At 40.2% G+C, this 16402-nt stretch overlaps 1 protein-coding gene across 5 annotated transcripts in view; it reads left to right on the top strand.

Annotated features, from left to right (window-relative positions):
* The first annotated feature begins 330 nt into the window (after window positions 1-330).
* LGSN (lengsin, lens protein with glutamine synthetase domain) overlaps window positions 331-16402 on the top strand; it is a 198937-nt gene continuing 182865 nt past the window's right edge. For 4 of the 5 annotated variants that reach the window (XM_062186321.1, XM_062186319.1, XM_062186320.1 and 1 more), the window contains exon 1: window positions 331-621. The gene's annotated coding sequence lies outside the window, so the exon portion shown is untranslated. Of the gene's footprint in view, window positions 622-7383; window positions 7475-16402 lie in introns of all 5 variants that reach the window. The other variant, XM_062186317.1, reaches the window with a different exon arrangement.

Below are 16402 nucleotides of genomic sequence, written 5' to 3'. Positions count from 1 at the left end.
TAAAACTTTCATCATTTAAGGAACTTCTTTAGAGAGATCAATTTCTCATGAGTAATGAGAAGTGCTTCTCCCAACAACCACAGCACTGGGTACCCTGAGTGCTAATGACAAGTTTTAATGATATGATGATTTTTTTCCCAAAGTCAACAGACATTCTCACTGCTGTGGTAACTTCTAGAAACAAATAATTCAAATTTAAGAAACACCTCAGAAGTCAGAGAAAACAGTGATCACAGCACAGTTCAAGGGTCAAAGTGCAGTAGAAATTTCTATTTGTTTGCTGTGCATCTTTGTGTCTTTTTAAACATTAAGCAAGAACAGGACCAGGGACCAAATAACCTGGACAAAAGAACATAAAATTATTGTCTCTAATGGATTTTTCATTAATCCTTTAATTTATCATTAACTTACATTTAAACAATAATGTACTAAAACATATTTCTTAATAAAATTTAAGACCTCATTCAAATAAAGGCAAAATCCCCATTTTTTTTCAATGATTCTTTGCCAGCAATACCTTCAGTTTCTTCAAATGGACTACTTTGTTTAAACAAGTTGTAGACAGTATTAAATTCAAGGATTGTGAATGTTATGGCCTAGATGTGGAAACAGATGACATAGGTAAGTATATCACTTTACCTGTGCAACTCAATGACTTTTCTTAATTTATTAGTGTTTCTGTTTTTTCTGGTGGTGTGTTGACTGCTGCACATGGATTTTTTTCATTTATCTTTACAGCAATGCTATATAGCAACTTACTATATATTAAATGTATATGTAATATACAGTAGGAGCTGCCAGTTATCCAACTCAAAATTGAGAGAGCTAAAGACTTGTAATTCACTTAGCTAGTAAGTAGTGGAGTTGAGTAACAATTGAGTAAGTTATACATTTATTATGATAATTAAATGAGAGATGCAGGCAAGGATTTTAGGAGAGTGCTCTGTATATAGAAGATATTAATCTGTAATTAATTTTAAATGTATTCTCAGAGTTTGGCTTTGAGAATTTGAAAACCATTGCCTGGGCATATTAAAATTTTATTTCATTTATTTCATGAGTTTGCAGCCCACTTAGATGTCTTAGATTAAATATCCTAAATTTAATATAACTTTTCCTAAACACAGGTTATTATTTTATGATTTTGGATTCATTTCAGAGACTCAAAACTGGAAAATATTTTTATTAAAAGTACAAAGATATTTCAAACATTTTTTTAAAACTGGAATTAAGAGATAAATCTATTTTGTTCAAAACATTTTGAAATCCATACTATACGTTTTCCATAATTTTTTGAAGATCTCTTGTATATAATTTTTCTTATGTTTTCTACTGAGAACATTTTTTCTGAATTTATAGATGATTTACTATATACAGTGGAATTTGTTACTTTTTTTTTTCTTTTTTGTTTTTTGTTTCTTGGACAGGCAGAGTTAGACAGAGAGAGAGACAGAGAGAAAGGTCTTCCTTTTCCGTTGGTTCACCCCCCAAATAGCCGTAACGGCCAGCGTACTGCGCTGATCTGAAGCCAGGAGCCAGGTGCTTCTCCTGGTCTCCCATGTGGGTGCAGGGCCCAAGCACTTGGGCCATCCTCCACTGCCTTCCCGGGTCATAGCAGAGAGTTGGATAGGAAGAGGAGCAGCTGGGACTTGAACCGGCGTCCATACAGGATGGTGGCACTTCAAGCCAGGGCGTTAACCCACTGCGCCACAGTGCCGGCCCCTCAATATAATTTTTTAAAAAAAATTTCTACCACCCACAAGTTTAGGTATGATGATTAGTGTCTGACTGAAAAATCTATTCATGCTTTATTCTTTCAGAAATGCTTTTTGACCGCTTATTAGATGTCAGGCACTCTTGATACTAAAGGTAGAGAGATCAACAAGAAAGATGAGTGTCTGTTTTAGGAATGCTTTCATCAGCAAGTAACAGAATAGACAATTACTGTGGCTCAAACAGTAGAGACATTTAATATCTACCCAATAGATATTTAGAGATGGGCAGTCTGTAGTCCACTTGTTCTAAGATGTTTCTTTCTTTTCTGCTTTCTTAGCATGGTGGCTTTTATCTTTATTTTTGTTATCTCATTTTTCCATGGCTACTGTAGGTCCAGACCTTCTCTCCCTTCAAGCCAAGAGGAACTGTAAAAGGAAGTTCTTTTCTTATTCTTTTCTCTTTCCCAAAGACTGAAAAGCTCCCTAAAGCCTTCTAGTCTACTTCCAAAAAGTCTTACTGGAAGGAATGTGCTACACTCATATCCTAAACAGTGAAGGAGTCTGGGGAAATAATAACCTAACAAAGTGTTAAGGGACTATACAGAATGCTGCCTCAAAGAAATGAGCATTCTGCTTAAAAAGGGAGCCATGGATGATGATTGGTCTATTACATGTCCTTCATCGCCCTCTTCCTCTTGGAATTAATTACTTGACCACTTCATGAAGAAGTAGTGATAAATCAATATATTCATACTCTAGTCTTAGAAATTGTGTGTAAGAAATTTGTATATGGCTGGCGCCGCGGCTCACTAGGCTAATCCTCCGCCTGCGGCACCGGCACACCAAGTTCTAGTCCCAGTTGGGGCGCCGGATTCTGTCCCGGTTGCCCCTCTTCCGGTCCAGCTCTCTGCTGTGGCTCGGGAGGGCAGTGGAGGATGGCCCAAGTGCTTGGGCCCTGCACCAGCATGGGAGACCAGGAGAAGCACCTGGCTCCTGGCTTCGGATTGACGCGGTATGCCGGCCGCAGCGTGCCGGCAGTGGCGACCATTGGAGGGGGAACCAATGGTAAAGGAAGACCTTTCTCTCTGTCTCTCTCTCTCTCTCACTGTCCACTCTGCCTGTAAAAAAAAAAAAAAAGAAAGAAAGAAAGAAAGAAAGAAAGAAAGAAAGAAAGAAAGAAAGAAATTTATATAGAAAATGGTTTGTAGGCTTTGATTTTGCATATTCTGATAGAAAAGCTGTGTGCTTACATAGCTTTACCAGAATTGGGGGTTGGGATGTCTAGCTGATTCATTTGGGCTCATCTTATGGTTGTAAAATGTTGTAGAGAGGGTTAGGAATAGAGAACCAACCATGTATTTGTGTTAAACCATGTATTGGTTGTACTCCTGGGGTAAAGCTTCCTTGAGCATAGCACCCACTCATTTTCTTATAGCACCAACCAAATTTTATTGCCATCCTTAACTGCTCCTCTAATGAACTTCTTGAGGGAAGAGAATATTTTACTTATTTTTGTATTCCTAATTCTGAGGATGATTATTGGCACAAGGTAGAAACTCAGGGAAAGTTGGAATTTGAAGATTATGTTTCAGGGTATAAAATATTGGAAGGAAAGTCCAAAAATTGTATATTAAGGAATTAAGACTTGAAGGTTTTAAAAAATTAATTTAAAAAGGTAGTGATAACAACAAAAAGGTTATGTGGTAACGAGTTTATGAGGAATAATTTGACTCTTCTTTTATTAAGTTTTTTTTTTTTAAATTTCCATCTCCCAAGGTAACTACTTTGGAGATCATGTGGTGCTTGTACAAATTGCTTGGGACTACATGGCACAGAATCAGGGACAAAGAGCAAATGAGGTGGAACTCAGAATCAGCCTGTCAAAGCAAACATGATTTAGAGCAATTGTCCTTATACTGTACCATTTTTATAGCGCTCAAAGCACCAGTGACGTATTTTATTGCAGTCTATCACAAGCTGCCTTTACTATATTAGATAACTGACTCAAAGCAGCTCTTCCAGAAGCTCAAAAGTTTGCCGTTTCTTTCTTTTAAAAATTCAAAAGCAGCTTTGCATCAATATTTAAGATAATTTATTAATTGTTATTACATTGCTAGTTAACACTCTATAGGTGACATTACTTAATTGTGTGTGTCACGTGCTCATATTTTGAAAAGTCACTGAAATTTTCTCTAGAGAGTATAGTTTTGTACACTGCTTCCATGCAGGATATGGAAAGAGGGTGGAACTCTGCCAAACTGGGTGGTTCTCAGGTCTGCAAGTAACAAGTCCTGGCTCCTGGCCAAGTCAATTAACCTATCTGTTGCTCAGTCTCCACATCTGTAAAAGATGAGTATATGAGAAGACAACCTCACATTCTTGAGATTATGATTCACGCTTGTCCTAGCTCTAAAATTTTATCATCATGACTTATCTAATGCCTATATTTAGCAACGCTGAAGTAGTTAATGGTTAATGTTTACCCTATAAGTTACATTTTTCCTGTCATTTTGTATAATAAAATTTTCATCTTAAGAGGCTGGCATTGTGGTACAGTGGGTTAAGCTGATGCTTGTGATGCCAGCATCTGGTATCAGAGTGCCAGTTCTAGTCTGGGCTGCTCAGCTTCCAATCCAGCTCCCTGCTAATGTGTCTGAACAGCTGATGATGGCCTATGTACTTGAGCCCCTACAACCCATAAAGGAGACCTGGATGGAATTCGTGGCTCCTGATTTCAGCCTGACCCTGTCTTGGCTATTGTGGTCATCTGGAGAACAAATCAACATTTGGCAGATCTTTTCTGCCTGTCTCTCCCTTTCTTTCTCTGTCACTTTGCCTCTCAAGTGAACAAATAAACAAGTGATAAATCTTTTTAAAAAATTCCTGTTGTAAATTATGCAATTAAGAAAATATAGCTGGCACTGTGGCTCAACAGGCTAATCCTCTGCCTTGCGGCGCCGGCACACCGGGTTCTAATCCCGGTCGGGGCACCAGATTCTGTCCCGGTTGCCCCTCTTCCAGTCCAGCTCTCTGCTATGGCCCGGGAGTGCAGTGGAGGATGGCCCAAGTGCTTGGGCCCTGCACCCCATGGGAGACCAGGAGAAGCACCTGGCTCCTGCCTTTGGATCAGCGCGGTGCGCCGGCCACAGCACGCCAGCTGCGGCGGCCATTGGAGGGTGAACCAATGGCAAAGGAAGACCTTTCTCTCTGTAAAGGTACAATTAACATTTGGTGCATTTATTTTAATGTCTATTTCCACAAATACTCAACATGCATACACATCATTGGGGTCATACCAAATACAAAGTTTTATATCTTTTATTCTACCAAATTTTATACTGTATTTTCCTAATCTATTAAAGAAAGTCTTAGGAACTGGTGGACACTTGGCATCATGGTTAAGATGTTGGTTGGGACAAGTACATCTCATGTCAGAGTGCCCTAGTTTCAATATCAGCTTCTTTCCCGATTCTAGCTTCCTGCAAATGTATACTCTTGGAGGGAGCATGGGATGGTTTCATTTGTTGACTCTCTGCTGTTCATGTGGGAGTTCCTGGCTCACAGCTTCAGATGGGTCAGGCCCAGCTATTGTGGGCATTTGGGAAATGAATCAGAGGATGGAAAATTGATCTTTCTCTCTCTCTCTCCCAAATAAAATGAAAATAAATACATTAAAATTGAAAAAAGAAATAAAACATTTGGATTCTTTGAACATGTCTGGAAGCCATGAATAAATTATTGTGGGTTTTTTTTGAGATTTATTTTATTTACTTGAAGGACAGAATTAGAAAGAGAGAGAGAGAGAGAGAGGTCTTCCATCTGTTGGTTACTCCCCCAATGGCTGCAATGGCCAGAGTTGGGCCAGGTTGAAGCCAGGAGCTTCACCTGGGTCTCCCACATGGGTTCAGGGGCCCAAGGACTTGGGTTGTCTTGCATTGCTTTCCCAGGCGCATTAGCAGGGAGCTGGATCAGAAAGGGAGCAGCTGGGACTGGAACTGCTGCCCATATGGGATACCAGCATTGCACAAGACAGTTTAACCCATTACACCACAGCACTGGCCCCAGACATGAATAAACTGTATACACATGCACCAACTCTCCTCCCTCCAGTCAAACCTAGAATCTCATAGAGGGAGGGAGAATGGTGGTCTCCTATGGCTAAGCAACAGAAGAGATAACTTGGACTCAGTTTACACATGAATTTTCAGAAAACATGAGGGATAGTAGAAAATGGATGGACACCACATCAGCCCTACCCAGGGATGGAAGGACAGTTTTGAGAAGACATTCTCCCTGCAGGCAGTTTTATGAGTAGTGCACAAGGTCATTCACTCATTTTAGAGAGAGAAATGTACTTTGGGTTGCAAATACTGGGATTCCGGGGCAGGTGGGAGTGGGTTGACTGGTTTGTTAGGGGTCTGGCAGGAGCAAACCCTAGGCATCCTTGGATGGGTTCTTACATCCTCCTTCCCTCACCCTTCTGCTCCTTCACTCCTGTTCCCTTAGGACTTAAGGGATACCAGTAAGGGAGTACCACATAAACTTCTCTTTTGAAAAAGATTTACTTATTTATTTGAAAGACAGAGTGACACAGAGAAAGAGAAGAAAAGACCGACACACACACACACACAGCTCTTTTGTTTGCTGGTTCATTCCCTAAATTGCTGCAACAGCCAGGTCTGGGATAGGCTGCAACCATGAATCAGAAACTCCATCCAAGTCTCCCACAAGAAGGATCAAGGACTAGTTACTTTTGCCATTTTCTGCTGCCTTCTCAGGTGCATTAGCAGGAAGCTGGATCACAACCAGAGAAGCTGAGACTTGAACTGTTGCTCTGATATTGGACATTAATATCATTCATTGCACTAACTTTATGAGGAGTTGTTGATAAGGCAGAGAAAGCAAGTCACCAGAGGAAACAAAGGAGTGGTAGGGAGTCAAGATGTGAAATGAGGTTTGCATTCTAGTACAGGACAAGAAAGGAAGGAAGGTGATGGCCGTGGTGGGGACTGGGTTGGCTGATGGTATGGATGAGAAATGAAGCGCCGCTGATCTCATTTTGGTGACATCATGTTTACCTTCCACTGTGACTCAACAGACAGTGTGACAAACCACTTTCTCATATCAATTGGTTGTGTTGTCACTCAACAGTAGGGGAGAAATCTTTGTTAATGAACTATCTCAAGAATATCTTGGAGCTTTCTGCCACGTTGAACTTCAGTCAAATTCACTTAACCTTTCCTGAAGAGAAACTGAAGTTGTTAAGAATGATAAGGAAATTCCTGTGTTTTTAGAATGGCAGTAAAGGATTATTTTCATTCAACTATGAATTAAAAAAGGTGAGATAATTTGTAGAACATGGTTTAGGATGGTATATTGGACATCTATAACTTGTGACTGCTAGATCTTAATTTTCTTTTCCTAACAGCACCACTTTTATTTTAGAGAAATGCTATTATTTTGGGTTCTGCCTATTAGATATATACTCAGAGGCTCTGGAGATTCTTAACCAAAGTTTGAGTATGTGATTGAAATTAGGCCACTCAGACACTCATTGGAATGTATGTTAGGTGGAGGATTAAAGAGTAGGAAAATGGTAGGAATTCATCTAATCCAAGGGCAAGATCCAGGACTTTTAACACCATCAGATCATTTTTATCATCTCCAGATCCTAGATAACTGGGAGTATTCTGACTTGGCACCCTTCAAGGCCTGATTCTCCAGTCTTTCTTCTAGATAATGAAGTTTGCTGTCTTTCTGTGAGTTTCCTTAGCATAAATTAACTGGAGTTACTTCTGCTGTTTGTATCTATAGCATTCTGACTCAGTCGAGTGATGTATCTGACCAAAAGGAGGTTAAAGGAATATTTACTTTACAGCTGTAAGATAAAGCTGTATGGGACCATAACTTGAAGGAATGCCATAGTTAATTATGTAAAAAAATGTTTTAAAAAGCCTTCAGAAAAAATTCCTGAATGATAAATACAACAATTTTATATAAAGAAAAATAGGGACTAGAAAAAATAGGTAATATTGAACAAAACCCAGGAAATATACTTTTAAGAACTGTGGCAAAATATGAAATAGATGACATAAAAGGTGTTTTTTTTTAAAATCTGATATTGATTGCTTCATTAATTGAGTTGCATTGACAGGTTATAAATCTTAATTTAGCTGAGATTATATCCTGATTGTTATTGCTCACTATTTAGATCCCACAGAAATGTTCTGGCTGTTTTATTGTGTACACAGAGATAAAATTCCAAAGTTATGGAACTTGCATGAACTCCAATCTGTCCAGAAGTGGGATTCTATAGTGAGTTTAGTCAGACAAAATTGTATAGGATCCAAATTTAGGGATTCTAGACTGTTTTCTTTTTGAAGGTCCAGAAACATTAAAGATTTTTGTGTGGGAAGAATGTCTTATTATGCAAAAACAAACAATGAAGGTCTAATTGCTTGTCACTTTCCTCTGTATTATTTTCCTGAAAAGTATTTTTGGAAAACTTAATACATTATATTACCTGGCTTTATTATACACTTTTTGGCAATGAAAATGAAAGCTTATTTGTATCATGTATCACAGAATTACTATTTGTATTTGTATTACAGAAATTTCATAAAACAGGATAGAATGAGTCATTGAATATCATATATCAAAACTTTTATTACCGAAGCACTTGGAGAGTTATCACCCTCACAGATAACCAGTTGGAATTACAAAAATATTGAATACAATCTGATGTGACAAATCAGCTAGATTTAGCTCTCTGCTTTTTATCAGAAGAACCAACCCTTCTCTAATAGCTAATAAACTTCTTCTCTGGGGAGAAGGTTCTGATGTCTTTCCTCTCATCTTTAGGGAACAAGTTTCCCTTTGTGTTTAATAAGTCTGTGTGAATACAAATAAGCAAGTCTCCAAAAGACAAATATATGTTTATTCTGATAAGTGGTAGTTCATATAGAATGCAAAACATGTATAGGAGTAAAACAGACATCTTGCGATTTGATTGTTATTTTCAGGTATTTTTTATGCTTCCTGCAGAACTGTGATCTTTCTACATTTTACTTGTGGAATATTCTAGTAAGTGATACATTAAGCCTGTGATATAGAGTGGGGTGAAATTATGTTTTTGCAAAAATTAAAAATAGAAAATAAGAAAGGAAGGAGAACGATTGTGGGAGATTGAGAGGTTGGGAGAGAATTACGGTTATCTTAAAGTTATACCTATGAAATACATGAAATCTGTTTTAATCTCTTTTTTAAAGAAAGGCAGACTTATGGGGGAGAGAGATCTTGTATCCACTGATTCACTACCCAAATGGCTATAAAGACCCAGAGCTGGGCCAGACTGAAGCAAGGAGCCAGGAGCTTCATCCAGGTTAACCATGTGGGTGTAGGGGCCCAAGGTCTTAAGCCATCTTCTGTTCTTTCCCAGGCATGTTAGTAAAGAGCTGGATAGCAAGTGGGGCAACTGGTACTCAAACCAGCACCCATATGGCATCCTAGCATCACAGGCAGCGGCTTAACCCATTATGCCACAAGGCCGGCCCCTTTCACTTTATATTAACAAAAATAAAAAAAAAAATTGCAACCAAGATGGTGCTCATTATAAAAAATTAATCTGTTAACAATCTAATACTCCAGTTAGCACCGAGATCTTAAAAAAAAAAAAAAACCCTAGAAACCTGATCCCCTTAAGAGAGATCTTGAAAACTATGATCATGACACTACCTTGCTCTATACATAAGGAATGCTTTCACCTGCAAATAATAGAAAAATCTAATAATTACTTAAACACATAGTGCTTTGTTTTTCCTTATGTTACACAAAGTCTGGCAGCAAGTTTCAAGGCTATTCAATGCCTCAATAAGTTAATAAAATATACACCTCATTTTTAGATTTTCCCAACTAGCCATACATAACATATTTGCTCATTGCTCCCATAGTTCCATGCATCATTTTTACACTGAAGGAAAGAGGAGGGATGGGTTGGTGACAATGAACTCTCCTCAATTATTTCCTTTTAAAAACAAGCAAAGGTTTTGCAGAAAACTTCTGTCAGAGTTACGCTTATGTTCTCATTGGCCAGAACATAGTCACACATCCACTCTAGACCAATCACTATTGGGGGGAAGTGTAGCATTACCATGATTGGTTAAAATCAATTGTTACTCATCTCATAGCTCAAAGAAGGGAGGTTCCAAGGGAATTGATATTCCTTATATAAAGGTTTTTTATTTGTTACCACAACACAGAATTAGAGAAGAGAGGAGGATATTGTTTTGCCTGACATGATAGCCTTCCCATGATTTGCCCTATTGGTTCCCTCTCATTCTTTGGGTCTATTTAAATGTCATCTCTTCAGAGAGGATATTCTTAGTCATACAATCAGAGGGAGACCACTCTTCCAGTTGTTATTATACTCACAGAAAACTGTCCATAACCTTATTCTCAATGTAATCATGCATTTTTTGCTCATTTAAAAAAAGTCGTGGCCAGTGCTGTGCCATAGTGGGTAAAGCCACTGCCTTCAGTGCCAGCATCCAATATGGGCATCAGTTCGAGTTCCAGCTGCTCCACCTCCAATACAGCTCTCTGTTATGGTATGGCCTGGGAAAGCAGTGGAAGATGACCCTTGTGCCCCTGTACCCACGTGGGAGACTCAGAAGAAGCTCCTGGCTCTTGGCTTCTGATCAATGCAGCTCTGGCTGTTGCAGCCATCTTGGGAGTGAACCAGTGGATGGAAGATCTCTGCCTCTCTTACTCTGCCTCTGTAAAGCACCTTTCAAATAAATAAATAAATAAATCTTCAAAAAAAAGTGTTCTCTTTGCCCCCTTTGCTCCAAGGATGATGTCCTTTTGGGGAAAACACTTTAATTTGCCTGTAAATATGCAGAACGAAGTAAAAATCCTGTTCTATTTTTGAAGGACACAATTAATTAAGAAGTTAACTGATTTACATAGCAATAGTATTGTCTTTCTTTGGGGCACAGTGCAGATTAGTTATGGGTAGGTAAAGATGATCTTTCTGCCATCTCTGCATCCCAAGGATTTGGACTTAGCAGGAGAGAAATTACAAAGATATTACAAAAGATGGTTTAATCTGTAGAGTATGATGGGAGGCTAAGTGCTAAACAGAGAGAAATAAACATTAATGAACATGATAATAATGACAATATTTAAAACCTGCTATTGGGTGCCTACTAGGTATGGGGTAGAAATCTAAGTAATGTGGTCTGGGTTGGTATTTGGCACAGTGGTTAAGATGATGACTGGGACATATGCATCCCATAACAGACTGCCAGTGCTCAACTCCTGGCTCCACTTTCTTTTTTTCTTTTTTTTTTTTTTTTGACAGGCAGAGTGGACAATGAGAGAGAGAGATAGAGAGAAAGGTCTTCCTTTGCCGTTGGTTCACCCTCCAATGGCCGCCGCGGTTGGTGCGCTGCGGGCCGGCGCACCGCGCTGATCCGATGGCAGGAGCCAGGTGCTTCTCCTGGTCTCCCATGTGGGTGCAGGGCCCAAGCACTTGGGCCATCCTCCACTGCACTCCCTGGCCACAGCAGAGAGCTGGCCTGGAAGGGGGGCAACCGGGACAGGATCGGTGCCCCGACCGGGACTAAAACCCGGTGTGCCGGCGCCGCAAGGCGGAGGATTAGCCTATTGAGCTGCAGCGCCGGCCCTGGCTCCACTTTCAACCCAGCTCCCTGTTAATGTGTATCCTGGGAAGTGGCCAATCATGGTTCCAAGTATTTGGGTTTCCTGTCACCCACATGGGACATGCAGATTGAGTCCCAATCTCTTAGCTGCATCTTGGCCTAGCCCTGACTATTATGGGCATTTGGGGGAATGAACCAGCAGATGGAAGATCTCTGCTTCTGTCTCTCTGTTTTTCAAATTAAAAAAGAAAGAAAATAATTTTTTAAAAAAGTAATTCTTGGGGCCGGCGCTGTGGCATAGCGGGTAAAGCCACCGCCTGCAGTGCTGGCATCCCATATGGGTGCTGGTCGGAGTCCTGGCTGCTCCCCATCTGATCCAGCTCTGCTATGGCCTGAGAAAGCAGTGGAAGGAAGATGGCTCAAGCCTTTGGGTCCCTGCACTCACATGGGAGACCCAGAAGAAGTTCCTGGCTCCTGGCTTCTGATCAGCACAGATCCGGCCTTTGCAGCCATTTGGGGAGTGAACCAGCGGATGGAAGACCTTTCTCTCTCTCTCTCTCTCTCTCTCTCTCTCTCTCTCTCTCTCTGTGTGTGTGTGTGTGTGTGTAACTCTGACTTTCAGGTAAATAAATAAATCTTTACAAAATTAAAAATAATAATTCTTTAAAAAAACTCATTAAGACTTCAAAGGTATTTTGGCATGGTAGGTGCCCTTTGAAACAGAGATTTTAAATGACCTGTCAGGGGCCACTCAGACATGAGGAGGAGGAGCCAGGATTTTCATTTATGCTGTCCATGTCTTGATCATGCTCTTGATCTCTGCCTCTCGTGGGAAGAGATGGCTCCTCTATGAGAGCACAATCTCTTTTACTCATTGTAATTCCTCTTTATAGCCTCAAGTCTTTGGTAAATGTTGTTAAATGCTGTTGCTTGGCTTTAGCTGGGCATTGTTAAGTTGATAGAGGAGTCTCTGTTAATGCTTAAAAGGGAAATCTGGGCAAGCAGTGCTGACCAGGAGAAGCTTATTAATAAGTGATCCCCAGGGATTTGGATCAGAACGGTTGTCTGAGAGGATGAGCAACAATCAGTGTGATAGTGTAGAATTGGGGAGCTTGCCTCATTGATAGAGGGACATACAAGAATGTGAAGAGGGGCACTCTCACAAAATTATGGAATTATAGAAACTTGAAGTATCCTTAATTTGCTAATGATAACTTGTAAATAAGAATCATAAAGATGTTAGGAGGTTAGAGAATTGGACATCTGGGTATGCTTCCTGGACTTAATGTAAATTGGGCATAAAGACATAACCATGTTCCACCTTGCTGCTTATTCCAAATACTACCTTTCGTTGTATCCTGTCCATCTCATGGCTACATGAAGAGGGGCTGGATCAGTCAGGTGGCACAGAGGCTAAAGGTGTCAGGGCAGCGGACGCCTATTAACAACTTAAAGGACATGATTTGACCTCTCATAGTCAGCTGGCAACTTGTAGGCACTTATTTAAGATTTGGTGCAGAAATGTGCAAAACTGAAATAGGCTAATCCTTCGCCTGCAGTGCCGGCACACCACAGTGGCCATTGGGGGGTGAACCAACGGAAAAAGGAAGACCTTTCCCTCTGTCTCTCATTGTCCACTCTGCCTGTCAAAAAAAAAAAAAAAAAAAAAAAAGAATTCAACTTACAAACATTCATGGGTTCCTTTACTGCCTTAATCACTTATATGCATATTTTAGGCTTATGCAGTATTTATCCAGTTTTCCCTTTGTTTCTTACACTAATCCCCTCATTCTACTGCAGTATTGTGAGAAGAGGGAACAGAGCCACTGTGGAGTGTTAGTGCTTGGGCTCTGGGATAGAAGAAAACCTGCTCTGTGCTTGCTAACTGTTGGGGAAACTTGCTCAGCTTCCCTAAGCCTCATTTCCTCATTTATAAAATGAGGGCAAAACAGTACTTTTCTGGGTTAATGTGGGATTGAGTGATATAATCTATGTAAACCCATAATGCAAGGCCTGTTGCTTGCCAGTGCTCAATGAGCATAAACTATATTCATATTTGTGTGTTACAGAGCTTGTGGTATGTGAAAAATCTAGGAAGCATGGACTATTTACTTTTGGTACTTTGTAGATTGCAGAAAGTGAAATAACTTTATTATTATGTAAGCTAATAGACAATGAAAACTACCATCACCCTCAAAAGCATAAAATGCATGGTATTTTAATATTTACTAAAACAAGAGATTGAAACAAATACAGACAAGAATTGTTAACACTGAAACCAGTAGCCAATGTCCTCCCAGTAAGTATCTTGTTTCAGAACATTGTTCTATTGATATTATCTAAGTTTGTGGAATGTCAAGTGTTGTTTGTCTGACTTTAAAATAAATAAAAATCTTAGAATCTGCATAGTTTAAAAAGGCAGAAGAGATAAGGCAAAACTTTGCCTATATATACCTATTTTAATTTAATTTAATTTAATTTTAAAAAATATTTATTTTATTCATTTGAAAGACACAGTTACAGTGAGAGAGGGAGAGACACAAAGAGATCTTCCATCCTCTGGTTCACTCTTCAAATGGCCACAATGGCTGGGGCTGGGCCAGGCTGAAGCCAGGAGCCAAGAGCTTCATCCAGTTCTCCCATGTGGGTACAGGAAACCAAGGAGTTGGGCCATTCTCCACTGTTTTCCCAGGCACATTAGCAGGGAGCTGGATTAGAACTGGAGCAGCCAGAACTTGAATTTGTGTCCATACGGGATGCTGGCACTCCAGGCAGCCGCTTAACCTGCTATACCACAATCTGGCCTCCTATACCTAATTTTTAGAAGTAGAGCAGAGTGATTTAAAAATTTTCAAATGCTCTTTCTCCTTAGCAATTTGATCAGCCTTTCAAAACTGGTGATATGTTAATTTTCAAAGAATTTCAAACATAGATCTATAATCAAAATCAGAAATTGGAACCACAGAGTCATGAAGACACATTTTGTCAACATGGTTCACTACTTCTCTGACAGTGGTATCCCTTCTTTCATTGTGTGTGTGTGTGTGTCTGCTTACCCTCTACATATTTTATATTAAATAGTGAATATATAGAGCTTATAATGATACATAACTCAAGCAGTTGCTATGGGATAAATATGGGGATCCAAGGAGTCGTGGACACAATTTCTTCTCTGTCTCCCTGTTCCAAGGACACCTGAGGTGTAATGACTCACCTTTTCTATTGCTGGGAGTTAAATGTCTCTGAAAAGCAATTTTATTTTTAAAAAGTCATGGTTTATAAAACTTTAGAAATCAATTCCAAGGGCCACTTGAAAATGAATAGTTAAAACACTGTTATTTGAACTAGAAATAGTAATTATGTATGGGACTCAAGCATGTCAAGCCATGAGACTCATGATTTTGTTTTACAATAACAAGTAACAGGAAGAGATGGCTGAAGAGCCCCCATACTCATTGTACAGGCAAGGTTGAGAAGAGTCTCCTCCCTTCTGCTTTCCCTGGCAAGACAGATCTGAGACAGAGTGTGCACAATGATGAAGAGTTGCAGAGGTTGGCCTAACAGCTTCTGTACCTGGGTGAAATACTAGAAACCAAACGATTACAATGAAAACCTGGAGAGTTCTGCAGAGTTGCCAATCCCAAACTACTAGAGTTGAATTAAAACAAATCATGTATGTATGCATTTTCTTTTTTAAGATTTATTTTATTTGGGACTAGCACTATGCCATAGTGGGTAAAGTTGCTGCTTGCAATGCTGGCATCCCATTTGGGGGCTGGTTCAAGTTCTGGCTCCACTTCTGATCCAGTTCCCTACTAGTGCACCTGGGAAAGTATAGGAAGATGGTCCAAGTCCTTGGGCCCCTACAACCAAGTGGGAGACCCAAAAGAAGCTCCTGGCTCCTGGCTTTGGATCGGCCCAGCTCCTGCCCAAATGTGGCCATTTGGGAAGTGAACCAGTGGATGGATGAGCTCTCTCTCTCTCTGTGCCTTTCAAATAAATAAATAAAGATAGAAAGAGAGAGAGAGAAGTCTTCCATCCACTGGTTCACTTCCCAGATGACTATAATGGCGAATGCTGGGTCAGGCTGAAGCCAGGAGCCAGAAGCTTCATCCAGGTCTGCCACATGGTGCAGAGGCTGAAACACTCGGGCCATCATCCAGTGATTTCCCAGGTGCATTAGCAGGGATTTGGATTGGAAGAGAGCAGCCAAAAATAGAACCAGTGCCCATATGGGATGCCAACACTGCAGGCAGTGGTTTAACCCACTTTGCCACAATGCTGGCCCCAAGAGATTTATTTCTTTATCTGAAAGGCAGAATTAGAGAGAGAGAGAGAGAGAGAGAGAGAGAGAGAGTCTGTGTGTGTGTGTGTGTGTGTGTGAGAGAGAGAGAGAGAGAGAGAGAAAGAGAAATAGATTTTTTGCATCTGCCGGCCCACTCCTCAAAAGGCTGCAATGGCTAGATCTACGTCAGGCCAAAGCCAAGAGGCAAGAGCTCCATCCAGGTCTCCCACATTGATGGAAGGGGCCCGGAATTTTGGGCCATCATCTGCTGCTTCCCCAGGCACATTTGCAGGGGGTGGATTGGAAGTGGAGCAACCAGGACCTGAACTGATGCCCATATGGGATGTTGGTGTTACAGGCAGTGGCTTAAGCCACTGCACCACAGTGCCAGCCCCTAGGATTGAAATTTAAATGATTTTTTTCAGTTACCCAAACTGAAGAGTCAGGGAAAAGAGGATGAAAAGGGTTTTGTATCCTACAAACTGAGTCACACTGCTGATTACATTTTATTATTGCTTTCTACACTTTTGCATTTCCTTGCTTCTCTGTAGTTTTATAATGAAAGCATTTTTCATTTTATTTTAAACCCAGAGGGGGTTTCTGTGACCTCACTCTCCTAACAGAGTAATTTTTGTTGAAGCAACTAAGCAAAGCAGACATTCAGGGAAAATAATTTGATGACAGAACACACCAAATTTCTCATTAGATCTAGAAAGGTTGAGGAAGCAGTATGGGACGAG

The sequence above is a fragment of the Lepus europaeus genome, chromosome 3, assembly GCF_033115175.1.
Source record: "Lepus europaeus isolate LE1 chromosome 3, mLepTim1.pri, whole genome shotgun sequence".
NCBI lineage: Eukaryota > Metazoa > Chordata > Mammalia > Lagomorpha > Leporidae > Lepus > Lepus europaeus.
This window is presented reverse-complemented; position numbering and strand designations above follow the sequence as displayed.